Below are 20,151 nucleotides of genomic sequence, written 5' to 3' on the forward strand. Positions count from 1 at the left end.
CTTAAGTGATGTGACTGGTGTGGTAGGTAGGGGAGAGATCTGGCTTCAGGGGCTCTGAAAGGCCATCTCCCCCAAAACACACACATGTACACACACCCAGATAAAGCTACATCTCTCCTGGTCTCCTGGCACTATCGTGGTCACTGTGCCTGAAATTCCCACCATTTGTCATCCCTCTGGCATCCAAGGCCCAAAGACTGACTAACTACACCAAAAGCTTTGGTTAAAGCATGAGTCATTAAAATCTACTTCTTATAAATTCATGTAGTAAACATTTATTGAGGGCCTGCCCATGCCAGGTACTGTGCTGGGTACGGATGGGAGAGAGGGAGATGACTAAGGCTCGGGGACCTGAAGCTGCAGAAGTAGATGAAAGCCAAATTATGCAGACAGAGCCTTGTAAACCCGGCTAAGGAGACTAGACTCTCCTGGACTCACTGGGAAGTTACAGAAGGGTTTTAAACCCCACGAGGAATGATATGTTTTGATACCATCATTTTGCATCCCCTGGGGTAATAAACACTATGTCATTAGCACCATTAACACCTTAGTGTGAATTAGGTAATCAGATGAAGTGTCACCTTGCAAAAGACTGAGATGTAGGACTGATAAGTTTTGACGCCAGAGGAGCAAAGCCAGGTGCACAGTGGCCACTCAGTGGAGACTGGAGAGTAACAGAGCCCAAGAAGACTGGGGTGCCAGGGCAACGGCACAAGCAGACACCTCCTCCACATACGATTCATGCCTGTAAATATTTACTGAGCTTCTCAGTCTTGGGACCTGGGCAAGTGGAGAACAAAAGAGATGGTGAGGGGCAGACAGACAGTAAACAAATGACCACACAGATATGGACAGGCAGGCTAGGGCCAGACCTCACAGCCTCTGAGAGATCTGGACCCTTACCCTCAAGGCAACAGGAAACCCCTGAATGATTTTCATCAGATGTGCCAGATGACAGAATGTACTTTTTTGGAGATCTCCCTATCTGCCAGTGGAGAATGGGTCTGGTAGAGAGGTGGGTGCAGGCAAATAGACCAGCTAGGAGGAAAACTAGCCCCGAAAGACTCTGAATTGGACGAGGAAACCACAGTCAAGATAGGGGAGCAGACGGACATGGATATTCTGGAGGCAGAACGGACAGGGTGTGGTGGTGACCCAAGTGAGAAATGAGAGAAAGAAGGTAACAAGTATGACTTCCTGAGGTCTGGCTCAGGCAACTCAAGGAATGGTGGGCCTTCCTCTGAGAAGAAGACTGGGGAAGGCTAAGCAGAGGTGGAGAGGTGAGGAGGAGGAGGGCAGATCAAGGCTTACACATGCTCGAGTGAGGCCCAGAGAGGTGGCCCTGCAGAGGTGTCAACAGGGGGCATTAACAGGCCCTGCGCAGCTTCAGGGAGATATGGGTCACTGGTGGTGGAAAATCCCATGGGATCTCCAGCCAGGGCATCAGGGTAAGAGAATTTCTTGGCACCTGAGCCCAGAGAGACACATTCCTGTTTCTCCCTCTTCTGCCCTGTCAAGGAGGAAGGCTTTCTCTTTTCTGGAAGTGTCAAAAATGCAGCACAGGAAACTCCTTCAGCTGCCAGGGTGACTAATATTTATCGCTGGTATATACAGTAGCATTCTTCAAGGCCTGAAATTCTGCCCACAGTTACAGCCACAAGTCTCTCAGAGGCCCTACCCAGGCTCGGCCAGGCCTCAGCATTCCACAGGACTGAATAATATCATTTGCTTTCCATAGGGGCTCTGCTTACCCTGCACCCCAGCAATTTCCAGGCCCTGTAGGCGTCCTGGACTCACTGCCTACAGGTCAGGGTCCAGAGTCTCTGCCATGGCCATGGATGTACACCATGACCTCACCCAACCTGCCCCTCCAGCCTGGGTTCCCATGGCAGGACAGAGGCAGTGCCTCCCTCCACACAGACAGCAGAGGAGGAACAGAGATGGCAGAAACTTTGGAGAGCACCTCGGCCAGCCTTTTTGTTTTCCGAGGAGCCAGCTGAGGACCAGAGAAATCAAGCACTTTGCCCAAGGTCAAACAGTAGAGCTGAGACAAAAACTCCAGGCCAGGGCTCACCTTTTGAGGCCCTGGCCATTGCATCAAAGGCAGCCAGGCTTGGGTCGGTGAGATGGAGCTGCGGGCAGCTTGATACTCAGACCCCTGGGAGAAAACAGGAAGCAGATCAGAAAAGTGGCCACTGGGACACACCACAAGATCAAACTCTCAAAGATGTTTTGCATGTGGGATGTCCTCCCTGTACAATTCTCAAATGAGAAGCAGGTAGCAACACTACAAGTGGGGGAAGAACTGGGCCTCAGGAGACTGACGAAAGGTTCCTGGGGACGCGTGGGGGTGCTTCCCAAAGGCGGCTTTAAGCAAGACCCTAGCTATGAACAGAAATGGTTTCATACACGCAATACAGTTTATGAATTTATCCATGCCCAAAAGTCTCTGTGAAAAGATGTCCACGGAGGAGGTATTTTCTTGTGTAACAACGACCATCGAGGAAACGAGATAACAGGATAGTATGGAATATGGCAACTGGTGTTGTAAACTTTACCGTTTGTGCCAAGCCCCTTGCCAAGGCTATCTGCCTACCCCCAGCCAGAACAGGAAAGGAATGGGAAATCTACTAGGAAAAGGGCACTGCCCAAAAATTAGTATGACTTTTTACCGCTTAGTGTGTGCCAAACACAATAAAGTCCCTACTGGCTACCAAGAAAAGCTGAGCCTTCACTCCTTTCCAGTCACAGACATTCCTAAATTCAGGAATACTGAAGGGTGACCACAAAATGCAGAAGAATGGGGGACACGGAGCACAGCTCCAAAGAGCAACCCTATCTTTCTAGAAACCCCATCGTCTTCTATAATTAGACACATGGGTTAGTATTGAAACCATCAAATTTGTTACCAACTCTGACTTTAAGTACAGTGACACTCGATTGTGATGAGAACTGGTCATTCATTCATTCACTGAGCAAGCGGAAATACCAAGCATGGCACTAAGCACAGGAGTTATAAAAGTAGAGAAGTACTCAGGCCCTGCCCTGCTTGCCCTGGAAAAGCTCTCAGCCCTCAAAAGTTGGTGGTGGGAGGGTGAAAATCCTGAAATCTGATCTTATCTATCTTCCTGCCTTTGAACACCACCACCACTAAACCAGCGGAGGCAGGCATTTCTGAAAGTAGGGGCCTGTCATACATACTTTCTCAGCTACTGGCCCCTTTCCTTCCTCCAGGTTTCCTGCCTCCCCTTCTGTACCATCACCCCAACCACCTTTAAATGTCAACACCTCTGGAAAGGTCGAAGTAATTCTGCCACTTTAAATAATGCAAACAGTCAAAGCGAGTGTTCATGGAGATCTAGCAATAAGCTAGGCACAAAAAAAGAGGTCCGGGGTAGCCACTCAAGGTGACATCAAAGCTGCAATGGCCTACCCAGAAGCACTAATGGTTAGTGGGAGGCCTCCTAGTTATCTCAGCTGAGTTCCAGCCACATAGGAGTTGAGAGATTATGCCCATCACCCCTTCTCCAACACAGGTCATGACTACTAGTGCCAGCTGGAAAGAGGGGTTGAGCTGAGGAAACTGAGGCCCGGGAATGGTGAGTAGAACTCAGGGGTCCTGAACACCAGATCAGTAGCATATTCCAGCTCTGGACCGCCAGAGGCCCCTAGCTGGAGCCAGCATTAGTGTCAGGTCACACTTACTGATAGCCTAGCCACAAGACCATTACTAACTCATGTGCATAGTGCTTTGCAGTTTTCCAAAACTCTCTCCCATCCCTCGCTCTCTCCTAATCATCACGATAACCTTCGATATGGGCAGGGTGATCTTACTACCCATAATTTGTATGATATAAAGTCAGCCCAAGGGAGCTGCATGATTCATCTGAAGCCACGCGGAACAGGGAGAAGTGTCTAGGCCTTGCAAGACCCCGTCTACTACTCTTCCATTAGGGTGGTGAGAGATGGGTTGGAGGAGTTAAAAAAAAAAAACAAGCCTAAGACACAACTCTTGTGCAAGGGAAGTTGGCGATCACATCTGGGTGGATGAATGACACACAAACAAGTTACCTACCATGGAGAAGGGCCAGATTAATACATACGGAAATATTTATTGAGTAGGTACTCTGTGCCAGACCCAGGAAGTGATTCAGTAGGCCATTTAGAGAAAGAGGAGGTAGTCACAGTGAGCTGGAATAGTCCAGGAAAACACAACAGAGGAGGTGGGACTCACTCTGGATTTTGAAGATAGAAAGGTACAGAGGAACCCAGGAAAATGTCCCAGGAAATGTAAGCGTGAACCAGAGCAAGGCAGTGGGTGTGGATACGCAAAGGAAGAAGCTATAATGAACTCATCTGGCAGGAGCAGAGGGCCCATGCAGAAGCTAAATCCACAAAGTGGCTGGCTCTGGGGAACTGCATACCCTGTCTACAGGAATGTGGGGTGTCCGGTTCTTCCCAGCCCATCCTAAGTTACTGCCTGCTACATGCCAACCAGGACCACCAAGAGGTTCAGAATTCCACTTATTTGACAAAATTCCCTGCGGCCTTGCTCCCATCACACACAGCCCATGTCTACACACACACGTCAGCCTGGGCTAACCCTAAACTATATACCACATGCAAGTCGGTATGGGCTGCACCTTGGGCAGACACAAAATTCCTCCAGATGAAGAAAGATCTGAACATTTACAAATCCATTCTTGCTCAAGAAAATGTGGGTGTAAAGCATACTTTCAAAAGGGCCACATTTAACACATTTTAAGTGGTTTTCACACATTTCTGAGCAAGTGCATGGCTGCTGTGTGTGTGTGTGATAGAGCATAACGAGTTTCAAAAGGGAAAAAACAGTGGGGTAAATCTGACTCATTCTACTCTCCTGGCTTTTTTCTCTCAACACGATCGATCGATCAATCACTCTCTCCCTCCCTCCCCGCCGTACCACACACTCACTCACTCTTTCACGCACACAGCACGCACGCAGTCAAAGGTCTTTCTCCGGCACTCTGATTTGGACAGCACGGTGGGCCTGGAGGATTCATGAGGTCAACTGGCTCACTCTCGGTGTGCTCCCCTTCCAGGTGACCCATTAAAAAACACAATTAAACTGTGAACTCCTAGAGGGCAGGAACTGGGTTGCATTCACGCTGCCTTAGACAGAGCCTTATAACCCTGTTGACCTGATGGCAGAAATAAACATCCGTGCATTCTGAGTCCGGCTCCCCATGATTTCCAGTGTTCCTGAAAATGAAGGCAAATTCTGCTCCACAACTCCCAACACATACCAGTTTACATTAGTTCTTCATTATTCCTCTCAGTCACCCCTGCTCTTCGGTTTCACGAATCACCTCAGTAAAAGCCTGAACAGCTAACAAAGCACTTGAACGCCCATCCTTTCACTCAGGTGCTCAAACCAACTCCATGACATAGGAGAAGCCAAGGTATTATTCACATTCCAAGATGAGGAAGCCACAGCTTAGAAACTTTAGGCCACATTGCTAAGGTCATGTTGCTAATAAAACTCAGGTCTTGTCATTCCTTGTTCATGGATCTTACCAAGAGTACAACTTCCAAGAGTCTGAAACTTCATTTGCCTTTTCCTAAGGATTAATTGTACATTTAATTCAATTAAAGCTCAACCTCTTTTGATGTCATCGTTATCATCATAGCACTAGATTGTCACCCACCAGAACAGTATTCTAGAGCTTGACTGGAGAGAGAAGGTGGACCTAGCTTCTAAATAACCAGAGGGTGGGAGAGCCAGAGGGCTTACTAAAACTGAAACCTTTTCTGACATCCAAGCATTTAAACAGCTCATTGCCTCCCATACATAAATATTACTATAAGCTACAGTTTCATTTACCCTGTGCTGGGGCCAAGAGGGTTTGAACGTAGAGTGCAAATTAGGTACTGGAAAGTTTCTTATTTCCTGTAGTGTCAGATGTTCATAGTCAAAAAGAAAAGAAAAGAAGAAGCAGTGTCACATGGTTAAGTCTCCCATCAAACACCAAATGTGTTTACACATAATTGGTTCCTTTTGCTAAATGCCGAAACTGAGTGGCACCATTAGAAACTGTTCTAGACACGGGCATGGGAGACAGCCCAGGTCTTTCGCTATTTCTACTAAACAGCACTCCCAAAGCCTCCTGGCCATTGAGTTCATCCAGGAGTTGTTCCACCAGCGAAGGACAGTTTCCTCAGATACCCAAGAAAGACACAAAACACTAGGTAGAACAGAGCTGAGCCTCTGCAGCCCAAAATTTACTAGCAACATAAAGGAGCAGCAACATAAAGGAGCCAAAACAAACAAACAAAAACACACACACACACACACAAAACACACTTTTCCACTGTGATTTCCTAATGGAAAGTGAGAAGGCTAAAATCCCAATCTCAACTCTGGTACCTTGTTCTGTGCCCTGGGCAAGTCACTATTCCTCTCTGGGTCTCTGGTTCCTCATAAAGGTAGAACCCGAATGGGAAAGCCCCAAGCTTACCTTGGCCTCAGCACACACATACACGACCTCTTCTCTTTCTCTCCCATTCAACACAAGCACATCGGAGGCCAAGTCAGTGAGAGGGACACCAGGAGAGGAATACACTTCTAAAAAGTATATATTGCGATAAACCGCACATAACACAAAAACTTACCATTTTAACCACTTTAATGCACACAATTCAATGGCATTTAGCTCATGTACAATGTTGCATAACCATCACATTTATTTAGTTCCAGAACATTTTCATCATCTCCAGAGGAAACCCTATACCCATTAAGCAGTCACTCCCAATCCCCCATCTTGACCCCCTTACAACCCCTAATCTACCTTGTCTCTATAAATTTGCCCATTTCAGATCTTTCATGTAAATGGAATTATATGCAGCCTTTTGAGTTAAATCTAACTCGACTGATTTTACTTCAGCATGTTTTCAAGGTTTATCCATGTTGTGCATTTCTTGGCTGAAAAATATTCCACTGTATAGAATATGTCTTTGAAACAATTGGTAAGTAGATCATTCACAAACTTCGATATTATCAATTATTAGTAATAATTAAATATGAGAATCTACGTAAGGTCCCAGGCACCTGAGTGCTCGATTAGCAATAGCGTCATTATCGTTGTTGGTTATCAACAAAAACTCTTCACAGCACACTTGTGAATCACTGGCCTGGATGCCCTCTGAGGCCCCATCTCGGCCCCAATTTCTCTGAATATGTGAATCGAAACACCGTGCACATGCGCTTATCTTTCTTTTCTCCAGTTCTCCGGCACGTGTGAGCCTCTCTGAGCACCTGAGTGAACCATAACAGTCATAAGCTAGCCAAACAGTGGGACCCCCCTTTCAAGCAATCTTGCCACCTGAACTTTACCAAAATAAGAAATAGGGAGATAGTGTAATTCTTCATTTTTCAAAATGACTCACAACAGGATTCCTTTAAATGGTTTTCCCGATACACTTAAGACATAATTCAATTTACACAATCAATGTTTCAGCAGTATATCTTCTCCATGAAACAGTATATGGATGTTGGAGTTGGGCTCTGATCCTGGAGGACAGTGACAGTTACAAGAGACTGGGAACTGATGTTTGCTTCCTCTCTCCATAATTAGCATACTCCATCTGGAGACAGAAATCTTGAGTCCTTTTCCCACTTTCCAGCCCTGAACGGCCACCTCTCTGAGTGTCAGTTTACCCTCAGGGAATCCAGAAGCCATACCCACTTTTGCTAAGGCTGGTGTGAGATTCAAAACTGCCACAAAGATGTGAATTATCCTTACTCACAGAACTCCCCGACACAGGCTCTGTCCACGATTTGGGGCAAAAGTCCAAATTTGCGAAGCATTTTACAATGCACTGACCCATCTTTATGTGTAGCTTAAACTTCTTCCACCTGATCCCTCTCAAAACAAGATCACCCTCCCATTCCACTTAAGCTCCTCCACCTGTCCCCTTCCAGGTCTCCCAGCTAAGCAGCAGTGGGTCCTCGGAGCTCCACTGGGGATGCACGGGACCCCACTGCCCACTTCCACCTGCCTTCCGGGGGCTGTGGAGGCCTCCACAACCAAAGCAATCCTCCCCAAGTGCTCTGTGGCCAGTTCACTCCCAACTCCCAAAGCTTGTTTTCTTTAATTAGCTCACTGTGGCAGGAGAAAAACGCAGCCCCACCCTTGAAATGAGCAGATCTGGGCCTCAAATGTACTCTGTGGTTTGCCTCTGTGCTGCCAAGCTGTTGGTCAGGGAGTAACAAGCTACCGGGGCTTAGGAGGCAGGACTGGTAAGAAACCTCCGCTACATTAAGATTGGCCTTTCTCTTCCCAACATCTGACGTTTCTCAACCACAAGGCTGGGCTGCACCCCTTCCTGAGTCCCTGAAACCTGCGATTGTGGTTCCAGTTGGGGGACAATTCCAAATTCTGCTGCTTTTCTTTCTTGCTTTCCCTCTCCCTCCCTTTCCTTCTTTTTTAACTTGCTCATGGGCAGTTTATGCTACATCAAAGTCCTGCCCTCTGACCTCACAGATAAAGAACTGAGGCCCAAGCAAAGTAACTGCTTCTTAGTCTCTCAATAGTGAGCAAGATTTAAATAAATACCGAAGATTTACCATGGACTTCTAACACAGCACTTTGAATTTAAGTTCCTGAAAGATTTCTACAAATGTCATCTCAACAGGGTCTCGTCCTATAAGGCAGGCAGATCCATCACTACTCCATTTTATAGATAAAGGAAGTAAAGCTTAGAGGGGAAGGGACTGCCAAATGTCACATGACTGAGGGTGACAGAGGGTGAGAGGACAAGAACCCAGACCTTCAAACTCTAAGCACTACAATTTTTCTCTCATTCCAGTTGCTTTTAAAACACAGTCTGAAGGGATGACTCCATAGTATAGTGGTTAGCACAGCAGGTCCTGGGTTCACACCCCAGGTGGAGCCATGGACCATACCCCGGGGTGCCCCAAGCCCCATGCCCCCGCGCATCTTGAGCGCTGGGAGGAGAGGCCCCACCTTCAGAGATCCAGTTCTTACTTAAGGGAAGATGGCAACATCCCTGGGTCAGGGGTGAAAGGGGTGGAAGGCGGGTGGGGGGGAACACACAGTCTGAAGAGCTGCTCAGAAGCCTGAGTCAGGTTCTCTAAGCATTCATACTCACAGAATCTCTGAAGTTAGACCTCAAAGGCTGGGGTCCTCACATGATACTGGTTTGGTCCTAGCACCTCTAGGGACTATTTCTTCCTTCTTCACCATCGTGACCGTTCCTTTTATTCAATACCATGTACCAGACACAATGTTAACCCCCTTCCCCGGTACTCATTTAATACCCTATGAGGTAGTTACCATTATCCCCATTTTAGAGATGGGGAAACCAAGGCTCAAACAACCTTCCCAAAGTCCAACCATTAGTTAAGAGAGAGATGATTTGACCCAAGATTTCGGCCTCCAAGTAGCTCACACTCTTCACAACTAACTACATTACAACTGAGAAGCTGAGGTTCACCGTTTAAGGCAACTGACCCAAAAAGAAATGGCTTTCCCAAGAAGACCAAGCCAGATCTGGGATTCCAACTGGGGTCTCTCAGAGCATTGCTAGCTCATACCTCTCCACACCAGGTTGCTCAAAAATTCACGAGTGACTGCACAGGAGGCCCCCAAAATACCTCCAACAAGGGTATGCTTGTAGCCTTTGAATTTCGTGAACTGTGATCGATCCACAGACCTACCACCACCTGGAACAGCCTGGAATCTCCAGAACAAGTGTCAGTGCTCACTTGTCTATATGTCGTCTCTTGGATCTGCAACCCAGAAGAGAGTATGAGAAGGCAAAGGATCTGAAATGGGCCCTTGTGTGCAGGGCCAGCCTGACCTCCAGCCCCAGACTTGGCTACGGAATTTGTGGGGCCCCATGCAAAGTGAAATATGGAGCTCTTTTGGCAAAAAGCAGGAAAAGAAGTACCATTAATGGTATTAAAATATAAAACTTTTTCCCTTTCTTCTATAGTCTCTTGCTTGACTTGTTAGGTGCTTTCTTATTTAGCATTTAATATAAGAAAAATTAAAAATGTAAATTATTAGCATAAATTTTACCATTCATGGTTATACTGTGCAGTGCCAGTTTTAAAGAGCACTTAACTAGTATGTGAAATCACCAAAATCACACATTTGTATTTTGTAGCTTGAAGACACATATACTTTATGACTTACCAGAACAGCAGCAACACTGCAAAATCTAACTCAACTGATTCTACTTCACTTCCTGATATGTACACACTCTACCAACACACTCTACCTTCTGCTCACTGAAGGGCTTAGAGGAAAAGGCATTATGGGTTGCCTTATCTTTCCTTTTCCATGGATGTCATCACTTTCAGTGTGAGTGGTTGGCTAATATGGGGAAGGAACACAAGAAAGCATATGATAGGGTTCTTCGGTCATTGACATTTCTAAGAATGACATCACCTTCTTTCTGCATCCAAAACAAGTTCTGGTTCAAATGGAAAGTATCGGGACTGTCAGGGCAGAAAGGAACAATGTGCATATCTCTTCCACTTCTGCGCATGCTCCACTGCCTCATCAGGCTTCACTTACAAAACACCGGCTCAAAAAAAAATTAAGAATTTCAAGATGCTGACCACAGACATTAAACCAAGCATAGGGCTCTCCTGAGCGCAGGGCTCTGGGTGACTGCACAAGTCACATGCCTGTGAAGCTGGCCCTGACGCCAGCCACTCCCCTGTCAAGAACAGGTTCATGACACACTCCCACGGCTGTCTTCTCCTTCATTGGCTGGCTGGTCTAAAGCCAGATCAGCTCAAGTCCCCACATTCAGAGGCCCTGGGTCTCTCAGAGATATGTTGGCTCCAATACTGAAACATGACAAGGATATGAATTAAAATGCTGATCCACCTCCACACCTGATGGGCTGGAAGGCTTCACAGGCCGTTTAAGCTAAGGTTGCCAAACTGTATGACAGTTCCTTTGTCAACACAGTAGAGCACAATAGGTGAGCAACCAGCCATCTTCTGATCTGGTTAACACAAGGAAAAGGAAAGAAGGGACCAACCGTTTACCAGCTCTGAGCAAGGGAACAAACACTGAGCTAAGCTTTGTACATCCATTAACTCAATCTGACAACCCTAAGAGACAGCTATTAGTATCCCCATTTTACTGCCCAAGAAACTGAGGCTCAGAGAAGTGACGTAACTTGCAGATTTCTCTGAACTTATCACCACCCCGCTGAGGTACCTTGTGAAATTGTGATTTATAATAAGAAATACATGTTTGGTCTCTGTCCATGGTTCCTGGTATATAACTACTAAAAATCCTTGCAATTTCCTACGTAAGAGCCATAGAAGCATCTTTGTTATAGTTTTGTTCCTAGTTCCTGAAATATCTCCAGAGCAATAAATATGAAATAGATATTTTTTGTTATTCATAATAAGCCCCTTTCAACCACACCTGAGTTTTTGGACATGAGGAGACTTTTGGAAAGATAGAGGGGCTGGTAGCCAGGGAAACCAACTATTGATTAGAAGGCTGTAATTTTCACACTCAGCTCCCCACCTCTACCCCTACACCTCCAGGACACTGAATCAATCACCTATGGCCAATGATGTAATCAATTATGCCTAAGTAATGACGCCTCCATAAAAACTCAAAAGGACAGGGTTCAAAGAACTTCTGGGCTGATGAACATGTGGAAATGTGGAGAGAGCTGTGCATCCAGAGATAGCATAAAAAAAGCTCTAAGTGCCTTCTCACATACCTCACCCTATACATTTCTTCCATCTTGCTGTTTCTGAGTTATATCTTTTTATAATAATCTGGTAAAATGTTTTCCCAAGTTCTGTGAGCTGCTCTAGCAAATTAATTAAACTCTAGGAGGGGCTGGTGGGAACTTCTGATCAATAGCCAGTGGGTCAGAAGCTCAGGTGACAACCTGGACTCGCAACTGGCATCTGAAGTGGAATGGGGTCAGTCTTGTGGGACTGAGCCCATAACCTGTGGGATGTGACACCAGGTAGAGAGTGTCAGAATTGAGTTGAATTGTAGAACACCCAGCCAGTTTCCAGAGAATCTGAGAATTCTTCAGTAGAGAAATCTAATCAATCGATCAATCTGTTTCTGTCTCTGTCTCTCTCTCTCACACACACACACCCCAATCAATCGATCAATCTGTGTCTGTCTCTGTCTCTCTCTCTCTCACACACACACACACCTACCAGAAGCATCGGAAGTGTCCTGAGAGTACTGAGAATAGAGGACATCACAAAAGTGTTTTCAAACACCCCTCATGCAGCCCACCCGCACGCCCAGAGGCTTGGTGGCACAGTTGCGTTAAAACTCAAAGTGCACTTTAGTCCAGGAAAGAAAAACGAGGGCGACCCTGACTCCAAAAGTTCTGGTAGGTCAAGGCAGCCGCAACCTGCCAGGGCTCATGAAGACTCGATGCAAAGGCTTCTCTGACACGCCTCTTAACTAGGAGTGGCCACATCCTTACCCAGGTTAGGTTAGTGCAGCCCTGTGTTTCCCCAAATGCCTATAAAGCAGACTCAGGTAATTAAGAGCCTCCTATCTCCCCGACTCCATTAGAAATAATGTGTATTTATCGAGTGAAAAGCTCAGGTCTTGCCTCCAGCACAGTTATTTACAGTCACTAGGACCTGCTCCAGCAGGCTGAGTTCCATGTTATCATGCCATGCCCTGCCCTGCCCTGCCACAGCCTTCTCCTCAGGATAGCAATTTTGAGTAGAGCTTGAACAATAAGATTGTTTTGTGCTGAGTCTGCCTTAGAAGGTGGCCAGGTAAATGCCCTCAACCCTGCCTGGGAGGAGCCACCAGTAGGATGATGGAGCCCACTGATGCCCAAATGCAGGGTGAATGGGTGCAACTGGTGCTCTCATCCCATCCTGATGTCACTTCTAGTTGCAACCCCAACAGCAGAATGACATTGGAAGATATGTCTTCTGAACTGCCCAAGGCTCAGGCTGACTTTGCTGGACTTGGCATACCACAGACCACCCATACCAGCCACCTCATGCAATCCTACGCAACCTCCTCATCCCCTACCCTAGGGTACTCCCCACAGGGTGGGTGGGAAAGCGTTTAGAAATCTGCTAAGTGCTGGCTATGCCTGGGTCTAGGAAGCACCTTGGGGTCATGAAAAGAACACTGGACTGGATAATGTGATCTGGGCTCAAATTCCTTGTCTGTGTAATCTCAGGTAAACCAATAACTTCTGTGAGCCTAAGTGTCCTCAGTCCTCAGCCATTAAATGGGGAAGCACCGAAGTCTGCAGTGGGACTGTGGCTTGTCCTGATTGGTCGAAAAAAATTCTGAGATGTTGCCAGAGGCAGGAAGATGGGAACCACTGAGGCCTTTGTTTCTTTCAGGTAGCGAGTCTATCAATCAGCTTCAACCAGCTCCTATAATCCACCCACAAGACTTGTGAACCCAACATATCACCAAAGTCAGCAGGAGCCTTTACCCAGTTCCGCTTTCCCTTCTTAGCAGCAGCCACTCTGTGGATGCCTGAGGCACAGTGTGCCTCTGTCTGTCCCTTAAGGACCGGTTTGCTCACATCCTTCCTCTTAAGCTATCTGAGCCTTGGTTACTTGTTGTAAGACTCCCTACTACATAGGGTTGCTGGAAGGATTGAAATATGTGTGGAAGACCCCTGGCCTGGTGCCCTCCGACAGGTTGCTGTTAGGATGATGATGCACCCAGATGACTGCCTTTGCTGATAAACACACATTAAGCACCTCCTGCATTGGGAGTAGAATGAGAGGCTTGCAGAGGTGGCCAGGCTGGTGATATGCCCAGCAGAGGTGTGGACCCTACAGGCTTCCTATTCAGGGGGCTCACTAAGGTGTTCAAGATAGATTTAACGTCCATCAATCCACCTGATCTGCACCATGGTAAGCAAGGCAAGGTAGAGGTTTTATAGATAAAGAAAGTGGCTCAGAAAGTTTAAGTGACATGAGCCCAGGAATACACAGCCAGCATGGGAAGCCAGAGGTTCAAAGAATCCTGAGACCAGGATTCTTCCCACTCCACCAAGTGGCCATACAAGAAAGAGTGACAAGATAGTGGTAATCATGTTAGAACACTAATAAAAACATGGTGGGGAGGGGAAGCTTGGCTATGGATACCAAACTCAGTTCAAGATGCCTATTGACTCAAAGCTCACTTGTCAGCCTCCTAAGTACTCTTGACTTTCAGACCACACACCTCAGGTACTGTCACCAGAGCCAATTTTGCATGGCCTACAAGCTGGCTGCTATTGCCACATTTCCTTCCCCAATGCTCTAGAAGACCTAACACGTAGGGAACAGCATGCCCATTATTTCATTTAATTCTCATACCATTACGATGGTTTGATATCTTTCATTGTTCAACAGAAAAAGAACCTCAGGGACGTTAAAAGCAGAGTGAGTCTTGACCCTAGAGGTGTACAGCCCCGGAGTCTTGTGCCTTTTCCACTACACCACACGGCTCTGGACAAAGACCCTTGCCCACCAGCACCCTCAGCATCCTGTCCTCCCCTTCAACAGGTGCAGCGTCACCTGTAACAGTGGTCCTCAAACTGATGTACATCATTATCCCCCAGAGGGCTTTTAAAACAGATTGCCATGCCCCACCCCAGGGTTTCTGAGTGGGGCCTCAAACTCTACATTCCTAACAAGTTCTCTGGTGATGCTGACACTGCTGCTCGGGGACCACACTGCAAAACTGCCAATTTATCATTATTTTAAGTACTCGCCCAACAGTTGGAGAATGGTTAACTAAATGGCACATCCACTTGAGATAACATGTATAATTATATAGACCATGGGGAAACATGGGGAAATGCTTATGACAATATCAAATTAGAATAGTAGGCTGGTACCCCGTGCTGGTCCAGGTCCTGTTTGCCCTCCAGTCCATTCCTCACCCTCTTGTGCCCGGCTATGTATCCCCAGGGCTGACCCCAGATGTTCCAGGCCCCATGTCAGGGGTCATCTGGCAGGGTTTGGAAAGCAGCAGGAACTCCCGGGAGAACAGAGGGTGGAAAGAGGGGAGAGGCCAGGGCGTTTCTCTCCTCTCGCCCTTTCTGTAGTGCGTGGGCATTTTAGAAGCAGCTACATCTGTTCTATACAGGCCCACTGGTGACCCCAACTCTGAGCTCTGGGAACATCACCTCTTCCCTCTGTCCCCACAGCCTAAAGGTGGCAGTGCTTTCTGCCACTAAGTCTAGGTCACCTCACCTTGCCATGTTTGCCTTCTCAACTCCTATATCTCCTTGTGTAACCGAGTCTTGTATTAAAGTCTCTTCGTGCTAAATACTTGGGGTTCCTGCTTTCCTGGTTAGATGAATGCACTGATTATAGCCCTATAAAAACACTTATGCAAACGAACAATTCTAGAAGGTAATATGGAAAAATTAAAAGGTAAAAATATAAAGTTTTCTTTTAAATGGTAGGAGTGAGTAGGTTATTTATTAATATATAACACTGTTACCAAGCGTTCGATTGAAGAGAAAACAAAGTAAGCCTTTATGAGGAAAAGGTTGGGGAGCCATGAGTCCATGATAACAAATCTAAAAAAAAAAAGACCAATCCCTGTACTTTCATTTCTAAAAACACCTTATTTTGGAGAAACCATGGCCACAGCCACAATGATACCAGCAGTTCCCCCTGAAAGTACCAGTGGTTACCTGGGAGTGACTCACTTGTTGAAGAGGTCATATAATGTATCATCATAACGTTGGATCACCAGCATCTGGTGCAGGACAGGTCCATGGGCAATACCACAGACCACCTGCAGCCCTTGCAACTACAGAGGCAGCTCCCATCTCAAGTTCAGGCTCTGGCCTGGAACCAATCTGGGAAGTCCCCTCAGAGAAAACTAGGGCCCTGAGACTGCTGGGGGAGCAGGAATAATAAATGAGGATGTTCAAAAACTGAGAGGATTCCATTCAGCCACACCCGCCAAGCATCACGGCAGCAATTCGTGTATGCGTGGGTGCTGAGGAGAGGAGAGACTGTCTTATTTTCCCACCATTTTTAGGGTTCTTCCCTCCCAAGAGGAACAATTTAAATCAAAAGAAACAGACTCCATGAAAGCAGATGGTAACAATACAAGAAATTACGCTGGATTCCTGCACTGGAACTCAGTCTCCTGCACCAAATTCAGCACTGAAGCAGATAATCAAATGCTCAAGTGGGGAAGGAGGGTCTTAGTCTTGGACCAAACACAGTTTGGTGGTCTGTTCATAATATTTTGGCCTGACAAGATTGCACGAAATAGACCAGAAGGCTTACCACTGTAATGGGTACTTTCAACCCCAAGCCAAAGATGATTTAAAGCCCTAGACAAATGAGGGTGGAGAATGCAGTAAAGAGAAGCATTGAGAACTTTAAGAGAAATATATATCTACTTCCCAAACCCCTGAGTGGAACATCTCAGGGTCTGAACCACACTTACCATCAAGCATACTTAGAAAACTAGGATTTGACTTACAGTGGTTCACACGAGCTCTGAAATGTTTCCTGCCCTGCCCTCCCACCCATTTTCCTCTCCATACAGTTGACATTAGAGGGCTCACACTTTTATCCCTGGGTGCTAGCTGACTTTACCTCATAAGACAACTGCGCATGGAAATGGCTACTGGCCAGAGTGTGAACAAGAAAAACCACCCCAGATTCATGCACAACACAAGCGAACAAACAAACCAGGCTGGCATGAGATCAAGAGACCTGATCCTGACTCTAGCTTTGCCACTAATTCACTAATGATCTCGGGCAAGTCACTGTACCCCTCGGGGCCTGTTTCCCCATCTGTTAGGGGTGAGACTAGATGACCTGTCAAGTCTTCTGACCAGAGGAATAATCATACTGTCGCAGGAACTCCAAGCTTTTGAAGGACATATTGACAACACCCAAGCTGAGGATCAAGTGTTGAAAGGACTGTCCCGCAGCTACTAAGAAGCAGATCTAGAATTTCCAAATCTGTCAGAAGCCAGACTCCCTGATCTTCCTCCTACGCCAGGAGAGACGCCATGATTCTGAAGTGCTGCATTCCTGGACACACCCTTTTAAGTCCATCTCTATATGAAGTGACATAGGAAGGCCCCACCCGGAGCAGGGTGAACCCTGACTCCAGTCACTTCGATACAGCCAGTCACCACTCCCTCAGGGTGGCCCTTCACTTGACCTGGGTGTGCCCCCTCCTCGCACACTGGTCCAGGCTTCCACGCTGGGCAGGGCATGCACAAGCAGGCCCTTTGGGAGGAGGTCATGCTCGGGAACCAGGGACCTTGTGTGGCTTGAGAAGCAAGAACAGCAAAACAAAATGCCTCTGCTTGCTGATTACACCGCTGATTGCTCCACTGGACTCGCACTTCCCCATCCACAGCATCCAGCCGGTGCCGCCCTCATCACTGGGCCGCTTACTAGGTGGGTGCCCGAGGCCAAGTCACTCAGCATCTCCAGGTCTCCATTTGCTCATCTACTTCCAGGGACTGTCGCAGAGACGAAACCACATACGAGAAAGTACTCTGTAAAATGTACACTGTTATACATAGGAGAGGTCATGGTGGTGGTGTTCCCGCCAACCCCAGGTGACAGCAGTTGAAAAAGAGTCCATTATCTTTTGAGGGATATACTGACAATGCTCATGTATACACACACCATGTGTGTTTATTTTTGAGGCAACACGGTGTAGTAAAAGAACTACTCTGTTGAAGAAACGGGGGAATGACCTCAGTCCCTGCCTCCACTAACGTACAAACTGTCCTTGGTCACCTACAAAAAAGGGGTAAGACCACTTGCCCTGCCTCCACCCATGGCTGCTATAAAGATAGAACAATGGGAATCTGCTTTTGCCAAACCATCATCCCACCATGAGGCCGAAGATGAAGAATGTCACAGACAGAAGGAAAATTGGCTCATTTTCCTGCTGTTCAAAACCACCAAGAGGCTCCAAGGGAAAAGAAAAAGAGGGGTAAGGATAGTTCACTGAGAAAACAGCAAGGCAGCAACGGTCACCTGGCAGGGAGAGTCCAGGGGGTGGGGTGGGGGAAGTGAGGTCAGGTTTTCGGGGTGCTTCTCATTCCTCTGAGGTCTCCTAGCCTGGCCTCTTCAAATTAAAAAAAAAAAAAAGTAGCCATCTCCTCCCCTCACTACCAACAGCCCCCTTTGCAAGTGAAAGCTGTTGGGCATGCTCACACTCAGGACCGTTTGCTCTACGTCAAATGTTTTATTTTGGGGGTATCCTGGGAACTCTGCAAGCCAAGGTGCCAAAGTTCCTGGGGAAGGGTTCTCTCTTCTCAGGGTTCACTGGGTTTCGTCAAGAGAAAGGTGGCCCTGACAAAGGAATAAGGTCAGCTCTGTCCAGGCCACACGCTCCTGCGCTGATAGACTGCAGGTGTGAAGAGCTTCGGGCAGCTGCATTCCCTCTCAGCCTAGAACAGCTGCTCCCTCCATTCAGTGCAGGGTTCTGAAAAGCCTTCTCAGCAGCACTGAAGTAAAAGTGGTGTGAAAAGGCAGCAAAATACTACTGTGTTTCCTTCACTGAGCCTCCCCCACCACCACCACACGGCCGGACAGCTTTGCTGCTTTCAAGGGGTTTTCTCCCCCAGCTTTTCCTGCTCCCTTCCCTCTCTTCCAGGAGTTTTCACTCACTTAGCCTGGGCCTTATTCTCCACCCCGGTGTTGCTAATAGTGGCTTCCCCAGCCCCTGCCCACCCCACCTGACAAGTGAAGCCAAGAAAGAACAGCAGCATGACCCACCAAGTCTGTCAGGAGAGGCCACTTCCACTTAGCAACAACTAAATCTAGTGTGTGCCCAACTTCCTAGCCACATTCTCCAAAGTTAGTTCCAGGTTAGGACTCCTGGCACTTCTGATTTTCAGACCAGAGGCATTAACAGTTGGCAAATAGGGGACAGAGAAAACAAACCCCAGACTAGAATCACACACAGATGATTCCTCCAGTGATAAAGGTGATAATGGGGATAAACACGTGCATATCCCCTCCTTCCTGGAGCTCCAGGTTTCTATTTTTATGCTCCTAGATGAGCTCCCGTAATCTCGTCCGAGCTGTCAATCAGCTGGGCCAGTCACTCTAAGAACTCCGATCTAAACCATGGCTTCCAAAGGGCCTGGCTTGCTCCGCCTGTTTCGGTCAGGGCTGGCATCACAGCAGAACAATTTCAAAGCACAGAGACCATAAACACAAAATTAAAAGGTGAAGTAAAAAGGGAGGAGATGTTTACTGGAAACTTAAGTTCTGCTGCCCAGAAAATATAGGTCTTTTTTTAAACACACAAACACACACACATATATAATGCCTCTGCCGCCCACCTTAAGAAATATGTACTTTGCTCTATATATGGCTTTCTTATCTGCCCCTGATTACGCTCAGCTTGTGACCGTGAAGCCTGGAATAATTACCCACAGAGAAATAACAGCCTTGGCAACAGCCAGGGCCTAAGAAAGCCAGTCCTGCATTTACTGATGATCACCCAACTTGCTCACAAGACACACTTGAGTTTTCTGATGCACAGATAATCATTTCCATCCATACCTGAAATGCAGCCACTGCTGCGAGGGTGCCAGGTGGCTACTGGAACCAAGAACATATTACACTGTATTTCTGGGTCCAGAAAGAAAGGCTTTCCAACTGAAACTATGCAGGAAATAGAGGTGGGCAGATGGTAATCATCAAAGCAGGGGTCTGGCAAAGACACCCCTCCCTTGCAGGAAAGAAAAAGTTAGAGGAAAATTTACTCCTGAAAGCAGAGAATTTTGATGGGATAAGAACGTAAAGTCAGTCCTGCTAACAATGGGGTGCCCACTAGGGCTACTCCCTAAAGACAATCAATATCATGTTAGGAGAGGGAAGGTATACTCTGTTGGCTAGCAGACTGGTGTGTCTCCTTTTCACTAGCTCAGGCCCACACTCCTTGATGCATCTGTCCGATCCCACGCTGCATCGCCCCTCCTTCTGAACCCCTAGCTACTCACCAAGTGACTGCAGCAGAGGCCTTCATTACTATTGTCTCATACTTGTTCAACTCCCAAGTAAGACTGTAAGCTCCAAGGGTAGGTCCCTCTATTTCTGAGTGCCTTGCTCTCAGCTTCATAAATATTTGTTAACTGATGGATTCCTCATTT

At 47.1% G+C, this 20,151-nt stretch overlaps 1 protein-coding gene across 1 annotated transcript in view; it reads right to left on the reverse strand.

The window, feature by feature from the left end:
* The window catches only part of SMAD3 (SMAD family member 3), a 114,334-nt gene that overhangs the window by 75,665 nt on the left and 18,518 nt on the right, over positions 1-20,151 (reverse strand). The window lies entirely within an intron of this gene.

This window comes from Pteropus alecto, unplaced genomic scaffold (genome assembly GCF_000325575.1).
Source record: "Pteropus alecto unplaced genomic scaffold, ASM32557v1 scaffold86, whole genome shotgun sequence".
In the NCBI taxonomy this organism is placed as follows: domain Eukaryota; kingdom Metazoa; phylum Chordata; class Mammalia; order Chiroptera; family Pteropodidae; genus Pteropus; species Pteropus alecto.